At 45.2% G+C, this 18,025-nt stretch overlaps 1 protein-coding gene and 1 pseudogene across 5 annotated transcripts in view; one reads left to right on the plus strand and one right to left on the minus strand.

The window, feature by feature from the left end:
- The window catches only part of LOC147457218 (tRNA/rRNA methyltransferase (SpoU) family protein), a 241,074-nt gene that overhangs the window by 21,463 nt on the left and 201,586 nt on the right, over nt 1-18,025 (minus strand). The window lies entirely within an intron of this gene.
- LOC147457221 (uncharacterized) lies at nt 17,301-17,852 on the plus strand (annotated as a pseudogene).

Here is an 18,025-nt window from a genome sequence, read left to right on the forward strand (position 1 = left end):
TTTACTACTGAGAAGGTAAGGAAAGCCATTGACAAGATGAAGACAGGAAGAGCACAGGATTATGATGGTCTGGTAGCAGAGCACTTCGTCCATGCCAGAGATATGCAATAGAGCCATGTATGAGGGTTTCCCTAAGACCTGGAGTGTCACCAGCGTGTGACTACTATCTATCCTTTTTGTTGATTTCTTTCTTATTATCTATTTACTTTCACTTTTTGAAAACACCCCTCGGGAAATCTAACTGCCCTGCATTGCATAGCTAGTGTGGAACTGTCCAGAGGGAGTCCAGGCCTGAGGGCAAGAGAGCACTAAGGTTGGACAAAGACTATGGTTAGCCAAAGTGGGGTCATTGACTAGCCAAAGTGGAATCCTTTGCTACAGAGGCTACATTTCAATTCTGGATGTGGCCGCAGTGTACAAAGAGGGTCGGATGACTTAGAAAGATACAATGGCAGCATCTCCTAAAATTTAGGGAACTGCTATTTTGGGACCTGAAAATGTGTTGATGTCATTACCGCCGGAATGACAAGGGGAACATTTTCTTACTCTGTCGTGAAGTCAACTGGGCAACCGGTTGGGATATTTTTAGGCGGCAACCCCGAAACGGAAAAATGCTTATAAATGTGCCAAGTGGCACCTTCTGGTGCACTTGCCTCATGCAACAAGAGTTGGCGCTAAATTTTAAGCTGGGAGGGCTCATTTTTCAGATTTTGTCACAGGATAAGAGCTATGGAGTGCTTGCTTTCCCTCTTATGCACAGTGCGGTGCCAGGAGTGATGCCCTGCACGCTACGCACTGCCCTCTCTCTCCCCTTTGGCAGTATGTTATGCCCCTCTAGTGGGCTCTTCATTTGACCAATGTACAGTTGTGTGGGTTCATGTGCGATTGCTGAGGCAAGAGCCTCTTGCACAGGTACTGGATTAGCTAGCGGCTAATCCCCCGCAGGTACAGGTGAATTCAGAGAGGTTTCATGCCAGAAATCTCGTCCGATTCAAAGGGCAAGTAGCCCTACAGGTGCGGGAGCTCGAGGACTTGCTACGGATGCGACCGGCATGCGAAACGGAGCCCGAAACAGTAGATTACAGCCTGCTGTGTATTTTTGCAGGTTTAGGGTTTTGGCCCTAAACGGACCCTAATACCCCCAGGAGGTTCGGGGACGCAAGGGGACCGCTGTACAGGTGATCTGGCGCATTTTCAGGGCTGAAAACAGAGAATTCAGCGTGCTGCAGATTCTCGCCAGGTTTTGTAAAGTGCCCGTATGCGTCGGGAAAGTCAGTCAATGCGTGGGAATACTGATTGTGAAGGGTTCTAGTCCAGTTATGCTGCCGAAATCGGGCTGGAACAGTGGAAATTCAGCCGAGTTTGTGCGGGGCAGCTTGTAGGGAACCACAGCGTTTATTCCCTCTTTTGAACAATAAAGAAATACCGAAAGGGGCGCCTAAGTTAGGGGCCAATATGGTGTCCGTCTACTCATACAGGTGCAATCTAGCAGCCTGTATCCCTCTCCCCTTTGTTGTGTCTTGAAAGTACAGATAAAATAGACGACTAATAATGGGTGAAAGCTAAATCAAGGTTTGAAGTAAAGTCTACCGCCCTTTTTGGATTGAACAGGCCGGTTTCATGGAGTATGTCCACTATCGTGGATATCTTCAAATTGGGAGATCCTATGCTTCCCGGGAATTACCGAACCATCATGGTTGGTCACACTCTGGCTAGGCTTTATGCATCAATTCTTGAGCATGAGCTGAGTGGATGGGCAGAGAGGGAGGGCATACGGGCAACAGGACAGGCAGGGTTCAAGAGAGGTTTCTCCACTCTTTACCAGATTTTGACACTCAAAGCCATTATTCGGGAGGGGAGACACCATGGCAGGAGAATATATTGTAGCTTTGTGGATTTTCGCAAAGCCTTTGATATAGTGCCACGAGCCAGACTCATACGCAGATTGTAGGACATGGGGGTGCCCACAGAGTTGATCTGGGCGATTTTAGCTTTATACAAGACAGTGGTAGGACAGGTACGCACTACTCAGGGCATGTGCGACATAGTTCACTCCACCATTGCAGTGAAGCAGGGTTGTCCCCTATCTCCGACTCTCTTTGGGATATATGTAGATGAGTTTTCAGATTATGTACATACAGAGGGTGATATAGGTGCCCAACTTGCAGGGACATGGATTCCATTGCTATTATATGCTGATGATATTTTGTTGATCTCCGATTCTCGAGAGGGGATGCAGTGTCATTTGGATGCATTGCATGGATTTGCACGGGACAGTGGATTGTCTGTGAACCTTGGTAAGACCAAGGTAATGGTGTTTAACACCACAACGCAGTGGTTAAGGAGGTCTGCCCCCACTTTTACATATGGTCGAGAGAGTGTGGAGTATGCAGATACATACACTTATCTTGGGGCGGTTTTAAGTGGTCCAATATCTTCCCTAAGGACTGCAACAGATACGCGATTGACCAGAGCCTATGCAACATTGGGGAGACTTGAGAGGATATGTTCGTAGGTTCAGTTCCAGGAACCTGGGACAAAGCTTTGGCTCTTTGACACTTTGGTCACTTCGGCCATGCTGTACGGAGTGGAGATATGGGGCCCCTCAGTTGATCACCATAGCAGAGCTGACAGTATTGATGGATGGAGAAGCCCTTGGTGTCTATGATTTCTCGGATGATTAGGGCCAAGGCCACAGTACCACATGACATTGTTAGGGCGGAGCTTGCTCCTCCTCCATTGGTAGTGGAGGCACTCACTCGATCAGTTTCATTTATGCATAGCACTTGGGCTCTCCCACAGAGACAGATATGCTCGATTAGCACTAGAATCTTCGCGACAACTGGCATTACAGAGAGATAGATCATGTTGGTATGCAGAGATGGCATCTTGGTTTCAGTTACATGGCTTTAGTATGGATCAGCCACCCCCATTTCAGTACTCTTTGGATGCACCCTCCATCTCCCTCACTAGGACAAAGATTACTAGGCTCATCAGATAGGACTTGATTCGGTTGGATACGAAAAGTACATGGATACAACCTGCACATGAGCTAGGTACGAAGATGACTTTATAAGTTCCTATAGAGAGCATCTTCTCCAACTCACGCAGGATGGTTTTGTGATCACACCAGGATACATAGACACTCATCTATCCCACGGGATCCGATGTGCTATTGGTCAGATACGCACATCCTCACATCAACTAGAGATCGACACAAGCAGATTTAGAGGAGTACCCGCTGAGTTCAGGATTTTTCATGTGTGCTAGATAGAGCCAGAGACAGAGCTACATTACATATGTCACTTCCCAGTATACTATCGGATACGAGGCCGCTTTCACTGTCTATTCAGAGAGGGTTTTGGCCCACTTTCTAGAGTCATGACCTACCAGGATTAGAGATGCCTTGGATTATACTTACTGAAGATTCGCAAACACAGAGAGGACATCTTAAAGAGGGGCACAATGAGAGAGACCCAGCAACAACAAAAAACTATAGATTTCTTTCAATCACAGACAGAGGAGTCCGAGCAACCCCAACAGCATAACAACACCACAGGCACCAGAGGAATACTGCTTGATCGGGCGATACAGTTGGGGCGGTCCCGTCGCCCACGGATGCGGGGGCCCTCTCAACATCGACGCATACTGCGACTAAGGATCCATACCATACTGGCGCGACCTAGGTGCGTCCCGACAGAGTGCCTACCTTGGAGGACATTGAACTCTATAGCCTTTTGGATACTAATGTATATGTATATGTATATGATGCCTCTATTGTCACAGAGCTCCATTGTATCAGCTCACCCCCTTTGTATTCCCCTTGTATCAGCTTTCATCCCACCCCTACCCACTATTTTCTTTTCAGCTCTTTGTACTTGTTGTACCCAAACCTGGTATTAGATTCACCACTTGTAACCCTTTGGTCTCATAGGTCATTTTGGCCGTTTGAAGACATTAATATTACATTTCATCTCTCTCTCTCTCTCTCTCTCTCTCTCTCTCTCTCTCTCTCTCTCTCTCTCTCTCTCTCTCTCTCTCTCTCTCTCTCTCTCTCTGTTTTTATGGTTTCGTCACTTCTCCTTGCTGTTTTCAAGGTTTCGAAATTGCTTTTATTGTTTTTTTATTGTTTTCTACAGTTTTGTCAATGTTTTTCCTGTATTTTAGGGTTTCGTCACCATTTCTTGCTATTTTTTAAGAGTTTCGCCACTATTGTTTACCTTTCTTAAGGTTTCAAATCTATGTTTTGCTGCTTTTTAAGGTTTCACAAGCGTTTCTAGCTGTTTTTTAGAGTTTCTTGTATTTTTCTACTGTTTTAGTTTCTCTCTCTCTCTCTCTCTCTCTCTCTCTCTCTCTCTCTCTCTCTCTCTCTCTCTGTGTGTGTGATTTGGGGGATTATGGCTTTGTACAGATCAGTGATGGGACATGTACGCACTCCGGAAAGGGTATCTGATTTAGTTCACTCTACTATTGGAGGGAAACAGGGCTGCCCATTGTCTCCTACTCAATTTGGTATGTATGTTGATGAGGTGATGATTACATTGACAGAAAGGGTGACAGGGGTGCCCAGTTGGCAGGGACGTGGATCCATTGTTGCTATATGTTGATGATATTGTGTTGATATCTCACTCACCAAAAGGTATGCAAAGACATTTGGATGCACTACGCAGTTTTGCAGAGGATAGTGGATTGTGTGTAAACCTAGGTAAAACCAAGGTTATGGTGTTTAACACCACACTGCAAAGGGTCAGGAGATCAGTACCTACTTTGAAATATGGTCAAGAGATTGTGGAGTATACAGATGCATACACTTACTTGGGGGTAGTCTTTACTGGGACGAGATTTTCTTTGAGAAGAGCAGCAGAGAACTAGACTAACTAGAGTTGGTGCCGCTCTAGGAGGAATGGAGAGGATGTGTTCGCAGGTTCAGTTCCAAGAACCTAGGAAAAAGTTATGGCTCTTTGATACTTTGGTTGCCTCTACTAGCAGGTTTGGGGACCTTCTGTAGGCCGGGATGGTTGGAGGCGTATGGAGAAACCGCTGGTATCTATGATCTCTCGGCTGATTAGAGCCGAGGCTTCCATACCGCATGATATCATTCGAGCGGAATTAGCTCCCCCCCTATGGAGATTGAGGCGCTTACCAGATCAGTCTCCTTTGTACACAATCTGCGGGATACTACCAGAGACAGATATGCCAGGGTGGCTCTAGAGTCCTTCCAAACAACTAGCTGTTAATGGGGATACATCATGCTGGTATGCACAGATGGCATCATGGTTTCAGACACATGGTTTCACCATGGACAGATTGCCTCTTTTTCAATACTCTCTTCAGGCATCCTTGAGGTCTCTAACGCGGGTAGAGATTAATAGACTCATTCGTCAGGATCTGATCCAGCTGGACACGAGGAGGACATGGATAGAGCCGATACAGGAGTTGGGCACAGAGATGGCTTTCTATAGAGAGCATCTTCTCCACCTCACGGGGGATGGGCTTGTGATTCGACCTAGCCAATCACATTGCCAATCACAAATTCGGTTTTCTACAACCAGCGGTGGAACAGGAGATATGGAATCAACTAGATTTTTTATGTTGTCCCACATACGCCTATAATGCATCCCAAGCCCAAAGATATGAGCAGCTTGTTTGAACGAAAGCATCCGTCCATCAGCATCCAACACATCAATTACGCTGCAAATACCTTTTTGCGAGAGAAAATGAGCCTGTCTTGGAGAGCATTGAACAAGAGTTTGATCAAAAACCCGACTCCTATGTAAACTTTCGAACCGAAGCGAGTTGCCACATACGTCATCTCTACCATGCCACAACAAGTCCTGCGTTACTACTTGCCAATCCGCTACAAGACTGGAGGTAAGAGGACATCCAGGTATCGTGGCCTGAAACTTACCAAAAACCACATCCCAATACGATGGTTGCCAATGGCCAAAAGCCGGTGTAGAAACCGCATGAGAGCACAAAAACGCAAACATTTGCGTCCAAGGCTGCTTTTGCTCAACCAACACCAACAACAATGTGGCCTTTCTTGCTATAACATGAGAACCCAGAGGCATCTTCTCCACCTCACGGGGGATGGGCTTGTGATTCGACCTAGCCAATCACATTGCCAATCACAAATTCGGTTTTCTACAACCAGCGGTGGAACAGGAGATATGGAATCAACTAGATTTTTTATGTTGTCCCACATACGCCTATAATGCATCCCAAGCCCAAAGATATGAGCAGCTTGTTTGAACGAAAGCATCCGTCCATCAGCATCCAACACATCAATTACGCTGCAAATACCTTTTTGCGAGAGAAAATGAGCCTGTCTTGGAGAGCATTGAACAAGAGTTTGATCAAAAACCCGACTCCTATGTAAACTTTCGAACCGAAGCGAGTTGCCACATACGTCATCTCTACCATGCCACAACAAGTCCTGCGTTACTACTTGCCAATCCGCTACAAGACTGGAGGTAAGAGGACATCCAGGTATCGTGGCCTGAAACTTACCAAAAACCACATCCCAATACGATGGTTGCCAATGGCCAAAAGCCGGTGTAGAAACCGCATGAGAGCACAAAAACGCAAACATTTGCGTCCAAGGCTGCTTTTGCTCAACCAACACCAACAACAATGTGGCCTTTCTTGCTATAACATGAGAACCCAGAGGCAGAATATTCAAACCACCAGAACGCTTCGGAGTACATAATTTATCCATCGCAAGCAAACGCAGACCCTTTTTCTGAGAAGAAGTAGACCAAAAGTGCTCCAGTATTCGAGACATTAGAGCTCGAACACGACGAAGTGGCCAATGCAACATAGGCAAGAAAAATTGCACATATGCCACCAGTATGGACTGTACTATTCTGAATCTTACATGTAGCAGTCAAGTGGATAATTTCCAATAGTGTAATTTAGACCTCAATTTGTTCTCAACCCAATCCAATAGTTTTGCATTATTAACCAACCAAGCCAGCGTGTACAACGACACACACACACACACACACACACACACACACACACACACACACACACACTGAACGATACATTCAAGAGCAACTAGGAAACAAGGAAAGAAGAGAGAAGAAAGAAACAAAAAGAAGCAAAAAGAAAACAAACTCAAAACAAGCAAGGCACTATGAAAGATACATTCAAGAACAACTAGGAAACAAGGAAAGAAGAGAAAAGAAAGAAACAAAAAGGAGCAAAAAGAAAACGAACTCAAAACAAGCAAGGCACTAAAGAAGTAGTTGGACCAATAGAGGGTGAAATGCCCAAACAACTGCTAGGGAGTCTCCAACACCAAGAGGAGGATGGCTGGTGTGGGAGGTGAGGTCGTGCATACTCTCCAAGCAGAGACAACCATAGGGGAAAAACTACCAGTGATACAAAGCTAGAAAAGATGGGTGATACGACCTTGCCGAGACTAGAGCAAGCGGTTGACTTGAAGAAGGAGAAATCCAGCCTTCGATGATAGAGGAGCTCTAAGTAATCAAGGAACACGTATGCAAGATAAAGGAAGAAGAGAAGCAACATGAGGCAAAAACGTCCTTGTGGGTGGATGTGATCACGAAGACACAAAAGGTGGACAAGGTCGAGAAATGGATAGAAGTTGCCAAGAAAGGGAAAGGAAAAGAAACAACAACCATCCCCACTCCCACAATCATCAACATGACCTTAGAAGAAGAGCAGAGGAGGAAGACTAGATCTCTACATGTGCGAGTATCCAGTCTAAAAGACCGTGATGATGTGGCAGGGGAAGTCACGGAACTTCTCTTCATGATGAAGCGGGATTTGTACCAGCTGTTTATGAGTCAAGATCAAGAGAGGCATGGAGGTTATTCCATCAGCACTCACCACCACCTTCCATCACCTCCATAGAGACATGGGGGGAATATGCCACATCTCTATACATAGCATAATGGCAGCCACGCTTGCTTGACCCACGAGAGACATGCCTAGAGACATGTAGTTTCTTTACTACTAAGAGGGTAAGGAACGCCATTGACATGATAAAGGCACGAAGAGCACAGGATCATGATGGTTTGGTAGCAAAGCACTTCATTCATGCCAGACATATAATTATAGAGCCTCTCGCTATGATGTTTAAACGAGCCATGTATGAGGGTTTTCCTCATACTTGGAGTATGTCCACGATTGTGCCTATCTTCAATCCCATGCTTCCCGGGGATTATCGCACCATCATGGTTGGTCACACATTGGCTAGGTTGTATGCATCTATTCTTGAGCAGGAATTGAGTAGATGGGAAGAGAGAGAAGGCACACTAGCACCTGGGAAGGCAAGGTTTAGGAGAGGTTTCTCCACTCTTGACCAGATTCTGACACTCAAAGCTATTATTGAGGAGGGTAGATACCATGGCATGAGGATCTTGTAGCTTTGTGGATTTCCACAAAGCTTTTGACATAGTGCCAAGAGCCAGACTTATACGCAGACTACAGGACAGTGTGCCCATAGAGCTGATATGGGGGATCTTGGCTTTATACAGGATAGTTATGGGGCGGGTATGTATTGCTCAGGGCATGTCTGACATGGTTCATTCCACTATTGAGGTGAAGCAAGAATGTCCCCTATATCCCACTCTTTTTGGGATGTATGTGGATGAGTTTTCAGACTATGTAGAGTGAGAGGGAGACAGAGGTGCTCAGCTAGCAGGGACATGGATTCCGTTGTTATATGCTAATGATTTTGTACTGATTTCAGACTCTCCAGAGGGAGGGAATGCAACGTCATTTGGATGCATTGCATGTGTTTTCCCAAGATAGTAGTTTGTCAGTGAACCTTGGTAAGACCAAGGTAATGGTGTTTAACACCACGACACACCTTTGCATATGGTCGAGAGACTTTGGAGTATACAGATGCATATACTTACTCGGGGTGGTCTTCACTGGCCTAGTATTTTCCTTGAGGAGAGCAGCAGAGAGAGATTGACCAGAGCTTACGCAGCATTAGGGAGATTGGAGAGGATGTCTTCGCAGGTTCAGTTCCAAGAACCTCGAGCAAAGCTTTGGCTCTCTGACACTCTAATAATTTCTATCATGCTATAAGGAGTGGAGATATGGGGACCCTCAGTGGACCATCATAGCAGAGTTGGTAGTGCCTCTAGTCTCTATAATTTCCCGGATGATTAGGGCAAAGGCCTCTGTACCGCAAAAGAAAATTCGTGCAAAGCTTCCTGCTCCCCACCTCGTCATAGAGGCACTTACCAGATCCGTCTCTCTTATACACAGTATCTAGGATCACCCCAAGGATAAATATGCTTGCCTAACTTTGGAGTCTTCTCAACAGCTGGCCTCACAAGGAGACACATCTTGTTGGTATGCACATATGACATCATGGTTTCAACTACATGGTTTTAGTATGACCCCCTTTCCAGTACTCGCTGGATGCACCCTCCTTGTCCCTCACACGGATCGAGATTACCCACCTCATTAGACAGGATTTGATTCAGCTTGACACGAGGAGGACATGGACAAAGCCGATGTGAGAGCTTGGCACGAAGATGGCTCTCTACAAAGAACATCTTCTCCAGCTGAGAGGATGGATATGTGATCAGACCTGCCTATGGACACTCATTTATCCCATGGGGGTACGATGTGCTATTGGTAAGATGCGCACATCATCTCATCAGCTAGAGATTGAGATTGGCAGATTTACGCGAGTACGAGCAGAGGCCAGGATTTGCCAGTTGTGTCATATAGAGCTAGAGACACGGTTACATCACATATATCATTGTCCAATATACTATGGGATACAGGCCGCTTTCACTGTCTATTCAAAGAGGGCTTCGGACCATTGGCTAGAGTCATGAGATAGCAAGACCACAAAAGCCTGGCATTGTTTTTGCTAGAAATGAGCAGCGAAGGGAGAGTCTCTTGAGGAGATTAGACAATGGGAGACATTCACAGAGGGAGATCACTGACTTCTTTAGAGTAGAGACTCGGCAATCACATGAGCAAGCTTCACAACAAACTTCAGAGCCCACCTATACCAAAGGAATACTAACTAAGAGAGCCATTGAGCTTGGGAGAGCTAGACGCCCATGTCTACGAGGGACACCACGACATCAACGGGACTCCATCAGAGGGTGAAGACTATTCTAGCACGACATGGGAGACGTCCAATACGATTATTTACAGACGCAGACATTGACGATGCTCTTCAACAACCAATGCAATACATCCTTATATAACGCCCGATGCCGGGCAGCCTCGGACACTAATGTTTATGTTAGCTTTTATTTTACTTCCTTTTATTTTGTACCTAGACATTGTATTAGATCCACCAAGGTTGTACCAGTTTGGTCTCATAGGTCATTTTGGCCTTTTGAAGACATTTAATATAACATTTCATTTTATTTCATCTCTAGATACCAAGAGCAAATCGATCCACTCGGCATAGGAGTGGGGCACGAAGATGCCTTTCTATAGAGAGCATCTTCTCCAACTCACAAAGGATGGATATGTGATCAGACCTCTCTATGTGGACACTCATTTATCTTATGGGATACACTATACTTTTGGTCAGATGCGAGCATCATCGCGTCAATTAAAGATTGAGACTGGCAAATCTAGAAGAGTACCAACAGAGGCCAAGATTTGCAAGTTGTGTCATACAGAGCCAGAGACAGAGTTGCATCACATATGTCATTGTCCGGTATATTATGAGATACGAGGCCGCTTTCATTGTCTATTCAAAGAGAGCTTTGGACCACTCGCTAGAGTCATGAGATATCAGGATCAAAGATGCCTTCGGCTGTTTTGCTAGAGCTCACAGACACAGGGAGAGTCTCTTGAGGAGATCACGCAGTAGGAGACATTCATAGAGGGAGAGCAGTAACTCCTATAGAGTAGAGACTTAGTAGTCAGATGAGCGAGCTTCACAACAGACTTCAAAGCCCACCTATACCAGAGGTATATTAGTTGACAGAACCATTGAGCTCGGGAGAGCTAGACGCCCACGTCTACAAGCGCGACCACGACATCGACCGAGGCTCCATCAGAGGACCATGACTATTCTAGCACAACATGGGAGACGTTCATATGACTATTTACAGAGGCGGACATTGACGATGCTCTTCAACAATTGATGCAATACATTCTTAGACAAAGCCAGATGCAGGCATCCTCGGGCATTGATGATGAAAATGATGATTTTAGTTTTAATTTACTTCATTATTATTTTGTACCCAGACATTGTATTAGATCCACCAAGATTGTATCAGTTTGGTCTCATAGGTGATTTTGCCCTTTTGAGGATGTTTAATATAACATTTCATTTCATTTCCTCTCTCTCTCTCTCTCTCTCTCTCTCTCTCTCTCTCTCTCTCTCTCTCTCTCTCTCTCTCTCTCTCTCTCTCTCTCTCTCTCTCTCTCTCTCTCTCTCTCTCTCTAATAAAAAAGAGGAAAATGGTATAACCTTTTTATCACCCAAGTGTAGTAGATTGGTTTTGCCATTTCCCTCTTGAATAACAGGTCTTGAGTTCAACTCTATTCCTTGGATAGATCTTTAAGGTCTCTTGGGATAGTTTCCTATGACGTTAAAATTCTTCTTTGCTCGGGTATGTGTCTGTTTGTGTGCGCGCTAATAAAAAGAGGAAAATGGTAAAACCTTTTTATCACCCAAGTGCGGTAGATTGCTTATGCCATTTTCCTCTTGCATAAACCTGCGGTTAAATTTCGAGCGCTAGTGCCCTACGTGGCACTAGCAGACGCCGTTGATTTAAAAAATGTTGAGCTTTTTGATGGCAATGGCTGCTGCCACATAGGCAGCAGCGCTCGAAATTTATCATCGCCCCTTGAATAGCAGGACTTCAGTTCAATTCTCCTCGTTAAGTAGATCTTTACGGTCTCTTGGGATAGTTTCTTACAACAGCAAAATTCTCTTTTTCTGAGGTATGTCTATGTGTGTGTGCGAGCGCGCTAATAAAAAGAGGAAAATGGTATAACGTTTTTATCACCCAGGTGTGGTAGACTGGTTATGCCATTTCCCTCTTGAATAACAAGTCTTGAGTTCAACTCTCCTTGTCGGATAGACCTTTAAGGTCTCTTAGGATAGTTTCCTACGATGTTAGAATTCTCTTCTTCTCGGGTACGCACGCGCGTGTGTGTGTGTGTGTGTGTGTGTGTGTGTGTGTGTGTGTGTGTGTGTGTGTGTGCGCGCGTGTGCACGCACTAATAACAAGAGGAAAATGGTATAACCTTTTTATCACCCAAATGTGGTAGATTGGTTATGCCATTTCCCTCTTGAATAATTGGTCTTGAGTTAAAATCTCCTCGTTGGATTAAATTTAAGGTCCCTTGGGATAGTTTCCTACGACGTTGAAATTCTCTTCTTCTTCTTCTTCTTCTTCTTCTTCTTCTTCTTCTTCTCTCTCTCTCTCTCTCTCTCTCTCTCTCTCTCTCTCTCTCTCTCTCTCTCTCTCTCTCTCTCTCTCTGTGACCATGGAGGAGATTGATGAGATCTGCCAACGATCGATGATGGATCTCCTACGATTTAGCTCTTTTGAGGATTGCACACCCTGCTCATCTTGTATCAGCCTTTGTATCAGCTCTCACCCATTATATTCCCACACGCACACCCACATAATGTTGTATTAGCCCCCAGTCACTACTTTCACCTCCCTACTCTTATCTTACACAGTTTGAGCTAGCTACTTAGTTCACATCTAGACTTCACTTTATTTTATTTTTGTACCTAGACATTCTATTAGATCCACCAAGATTGTATCAGTTTGGTCTCATAGATCATTTTGGCCTTTTGAAGACGTTTAATATAGCATTTCATTTCATTTTTTGTGTGTGTGCGCCCGCGTGCGCAAGGGAAAGGTCTTTTCGAAGTTGTTCGAAACAATCGTGGCTGCCCTCGGACTTTGACGAGTGTTGGAAGGACATTAAATCTCAATCTCTCTCTCTCTCTCTCTCTCTCTCTCTCTCTCTCTCTCTCTCTCTCTCTCTCTCTCTCTCTCTCTCTCACTCAGCAACCGATGCAATACTTTCTCGCACAACGCCGGATGCCAGGCATCCTCGGGCATGGATGATGATGATGATGATTTTAGTTTGACGATTTTAGTCTTTTAATTTTAGTTGTAGTCTTTCACTTTACTTCACTTTTACTTCATTTTATTTTTGTATCCAGACATTGGATTAGATCCACAAGGATTGTATCAGTTTAGTCTCATAGGTTATTTTGGCCTTTTGAAGGTGTTTAATATAACATTTCATTTCACTTCATAGACAGCTACATTACATATGTCATTGCATAGTGTACTTTGAGATACGGGGCAGTTTCCACTACTTATTAAAAGAGGGTTTCGGTCCTATCTCTAGGGTCATGAGTTATGAGGATCAGAGATGTCTTGGGCTATATCTACTTGAGTTACACAGATATAGAGACACTTTATCGGGGAGAGCTAGAGAGAGATAGTCCAACAGACAGATTTCTTTTCACTAGATATGGGACAGTAAGAGAAGCATCCATCACTGCAGAGCTCGGCCCACACTCATTCGATCACTACCGGCACTCTCATCAACCGAGCATTGGAGTTACAAAGATCCAGACGGCCACGATTGAGGAGAGGGTCTACACAACATCGACGAAGACTACATTAGAGGATTCGAGCCATACTTTCTCCACATCCAGAGTGCAGATGAGGATGGATTCTAGTAGTAGTATCCTGGTTCTAGTTCTTTTGTACCCAGACACGGTATCAGATTCACTATTTTGTAGCAGATTGGTCTCATAGTTCATTTTGGCCACTTCAAGACGTTAATATAACATTTCATTTCATTCACCAAGGTTATCAGCATCTCTATGGACACAGATAGAGCGCCCACATGTCATCATGATCTCTCGTTTGCTCCACAACAAACCCAAAGTACCACATGACATCATCAGAGCAGAGTTAGTTGCACCACTGATGCTAGTAGAGGCCCTCTTTCAGACGGTTTGCTTCATCCAACGCATGGTAGAGCTCCCACCAGACAGACTCACCCACAAAGCTTTTGAGGCATCAATATAGCTGCATGAGGAGGGGGATACGAGCGCATGGTACTCACTAGTCATAGAGTGGTTTACATCCCATAGCTTGGACATCACCGATCTGCCTCCTTTATAGTATGATCCCGATTCCCCTCATATACATCTCAGACACTGAGAGTAATCGAGCTCTCAGATAGAATCTCTAGCAGTTATACATCAAGGAGACATGGATCACACCCAGAGAGCCTCTTCCCACAAAGAGTTAGTACTACAAAGACCACTTCCTTACCATTCTAGCAAATGGGTTCATCCAGAGACCGAGATACAAGGATATCTACATGCCACAGAGCACGGGTCTCCATTGGACAACTCAAAGTCTCATCACGCTAGCTAGAGATTGAGGCAGCGAGATTTGCACATGTCCCAAGACTAGAGAGAATCTGGACACTTTGCACAACAGAGATTGAGAGCAAGGAGCATTATGTATGCAGATGTAGAGCATATGAGGAGATCAGAGGTAGATATCCAACCTTCTTTGCAGATCAGCCCACTCTACATCAGATTTTTGAGCCCATATGCCACGAGGATGTGGCAATTGCTAACTTGAGTTTCTTTCGATGATTTTTGTTTATTTTTGGGACCCTCTTTTTGAAGTTGCAAATGGCCGGGCATTGTACAGCCAGTGTGAAACGGCCGACGGCCGAGAGTTTCACTCGCAGCCGGAAAGGGCAGGTCACTACAAGTTGGTCGGGCCAATCGGCACTGGAATCTGAGAAGTAAAAGGGTGTCTAGGCTCAATTCAAAGTCATTTAAGCCCCTCGCTACTAGAGAATAAACTCAAAAGAGGCAAACTGGACACATGGCGGCTCCGGATGCATTTTCCAGAAGCATAAGCAAGAGGGGGCATCCATTTCAAGCGAGGGGGCTCATTTAAGCTCATAAATGTGCTACACTGTGTGTGAGTAGTGGGTGTAGGTGTTCACAGCTTTAACGGAAAGCTTGCCTTCTAGCTTGCTCTATGTAGCACGACAATTTGCTCTCGCACATCTCTCTCTCCCCTTTGCACATATGGTAATGCCCCACTAGTTGGGCTTCTCAGATGACCATGTACAGTTCTGGGGGTTTATGCGCGTTTGCCAAGGCAAGAGCCTTCTGTACAGGAACCGGATTAGCTAATTGCTACTCCCCTTCAGGTACGCACAGTTCCATCGCAAAGGAATGCAAAAACGGAGAGTTTTCTCACGTGAAAACTCATCCGATTTGAAAGGGAACCGACCCATTGCGTGCTGGAGCACCTGAGACACGCGTAGGCATGCTCGCTCCGCTGTGTTTTTCTCCAAGTTTACGGTTTCGCACCTAAACTGTAGGGAGTCGTCAAGGGAGCCTCGGAAAGGCCTTGGGATACGTGTACAGGGCAGTAGGCACCTAACAATGAAAAAACAGAAAATTACATCATGTTGAAATTGTCCTGCAACCCACTGGAATGCTTCCATACCGCAAGGGAAAGTGTCCACTTCCTGTACTTTTGACCTACAAGGATTTTTGCAACGTTATGCTAGCGAAATCGGGTCAAAAACCTGCAATTACAGCCATTGGACAGCTTGGTGAGGGTTAGGTGCAAGCGTTCGGATCGCTTATTTGCCACGGAAGCCTCGGGAAAGCATTGGGTGCTTGCACAATACAATTCAGAGAGATTTCCCACGAGGACTCTCATCTAATACAAGGGCCGGTCTCACCATAGACCAACAACAGTGGCTGCTTCCTCGTAGACGCACAACATCCAGACTCCCTCCTCTAGGCAACATCAGTTGTGAAAGACGAGCGCTAGACACAGCTCACAAACTTTTTCCAGAGGACCATAGCAGCACCACCACCTCCGACCATCCACAAAAGAGTGACTCTACAACAAGCTAAGGAGGTCCGAGCTCGCAGACGCCCACGTACTTATGGACGTAGGACCCCTAGCCTACACCAGAGAGAGAGAGATACAGGAGATCCACGAGTATTATTATAGATTCCTCGAGGAGAGACGAATCCGAGCTTTGCAGATCCAACCGCCATCCTGTGCGGATTGTTCACACCCTACCCGCCCATGCATTAGGTATTACACCCTGATTATGGGACTCAATGGAGCTAGAGATAGGATAGAATTTCTTCTCATGATTATACTTACCCCAACATATAGGATTGCATCTTTTCCCCAGCTTTGGAGCTCCACTACCACCCTTGTATCACTTCCCTCCTCCCCCGACCATTACACAGGATACTTACTTTACTTTTGTACCTTTTATCCTTTACGAACACACAGAGGATACCCACATCATGTACTTTGATTTGTCTCATAGACAGATTTCGGCCTTTTTTATAGACGTTAAAAAATCTTTCTTTTTCTTTCTTTCTTTTCTCTCTCCTTAAGATGACGGCAATCTTCATCCAAAATCCTTTCAAGTGATTAGCAAAGTTACCCCATCTGAAGAGTGCCTCGAGAAGATTTCCTCTTCACCAAAAATTTCGCAATCATTGATAGATTTTGAACCAGAAGTCTTACATCAAATGAAGAATTTTGAAGATCAATCTCTTGCTGCAGTCAACCTGATTATGCCAGATTCCTCTAGAAAGTCTTTGAACGATGCAATAACATGGGATTTAGCAGTCAAAGCAAAGAGGTTTCGCAAGAAGCAAAGGTTCAAGACAAAGATTTTAGATAACTCAAAGATCGAAGATTTTCGGAGATTCAATGCTTTTCAGGAGTTCTATCAACATCAAACGTTTCTTTGACACGGCCGACAATGTCACGGATGTGACTATGTTACAATATTACATCTATTCCTAGTTGCAAATACGCAAAGTGCCATGCCAAGGAGAACCCCTACACTAGGATGGTCACACCCCTTCGCCCAAGAGATGTCTCTCTTCGCCAAGAGCCACACTCCTTCGACGATTGGTCACACCCCTTTGCTCTATGGTTGCGACTCTTCGTCCAATGGTTGTAGCTCTTCGCCGAAAGGATGTGTCTTTACGTCTAAAGTCACGTCTCTTCACCATGAGACGTGTCTTTTCATTTGTGTCTCTTCGTCTCCTATATAAAGAGTCTATTGTACTCAGTTTTCAAGCATTCATCCAATCAATCAAACACACATTCAGTGTCTTGAGTCTCAGTTTGATCTTAAGTATGAAGTTTTGAGTCTTAATTATAGGATTAGCACCACTAATCCTCACAACTACACCCATTCGTCAGGACCTGATCCAATTGGAAACCAGGAGGACATGGATAGAGCCGCCACAGGAGTTCGGCACGAAGATGGCTTTCTATAGAGAGCATCTTCTCCACCTCACTGGAGATGGGTTTGTGATTCGACCCAGCTACATGGACACACATATGTCTCACGGTTTCCGGTGTGCCATTAGTCAGATACGCACATCCTCACATCAGCTAAAGATTGAGACTGGTAGATTTAGAGGGATACCGGCAGACAGTAGAATATGCCGCTTATGCCAGCTAGAGCCAGAGACAGAGCTACATTACATATGTCATTGCACAATGTACTATGAGATACGGGGCCGTTTCCACTGCTTATTCAAAGAGGGTTTCGGTCCTTTCTCTAAGGTCATGAGTTATGAGGCTCAGAGATGTCTTGGGCTTTATCTACTTGAGTTACACAGATAAAAAGACGCTTTACTAGGAAGAGATAGAGAGAGACAGTCCCACAGACAGATTATAGGTTTTTTTTCACTAGACATGGGACAGCCAAAGGAGTAGGGATCACTGCAGAGCTCGGCCCACACTCATTCGACCACTACCGGCACTCTCATCGTCCGAGCATTGGAGCTACAGAGATCCCGACGGCCATGATTGAGGAGAGGGGCTATACAGCATGGACGGAGACTACAGCAGAGGATTCGAGCCATACTCTCTCGACATCCAGAGTGCAGATGAGGATGGCGAGGGGAAGAAGTCATGGGCCGCAGTCATCTCCGCAACACAAACGAAAGTAGAGGAGGCCGAAAAATGAATTGAGGTTGCGG

The sequence above is a fragment of the Adiantum capillus-veneris genome, chromosome 5, assembly GCF_014529385.1.
Source record: "Adiantum capillus-veneris isolate H3 chromosome 5, ASM1452938v2, whole genome shotgun sequence".
NCBI lineage: Eukaryota > Viridiplantae > Streptophyta > Polypodiopsida > Polypodiales > Pteridaceae > Adiantum > Adiantum capillus-veneris.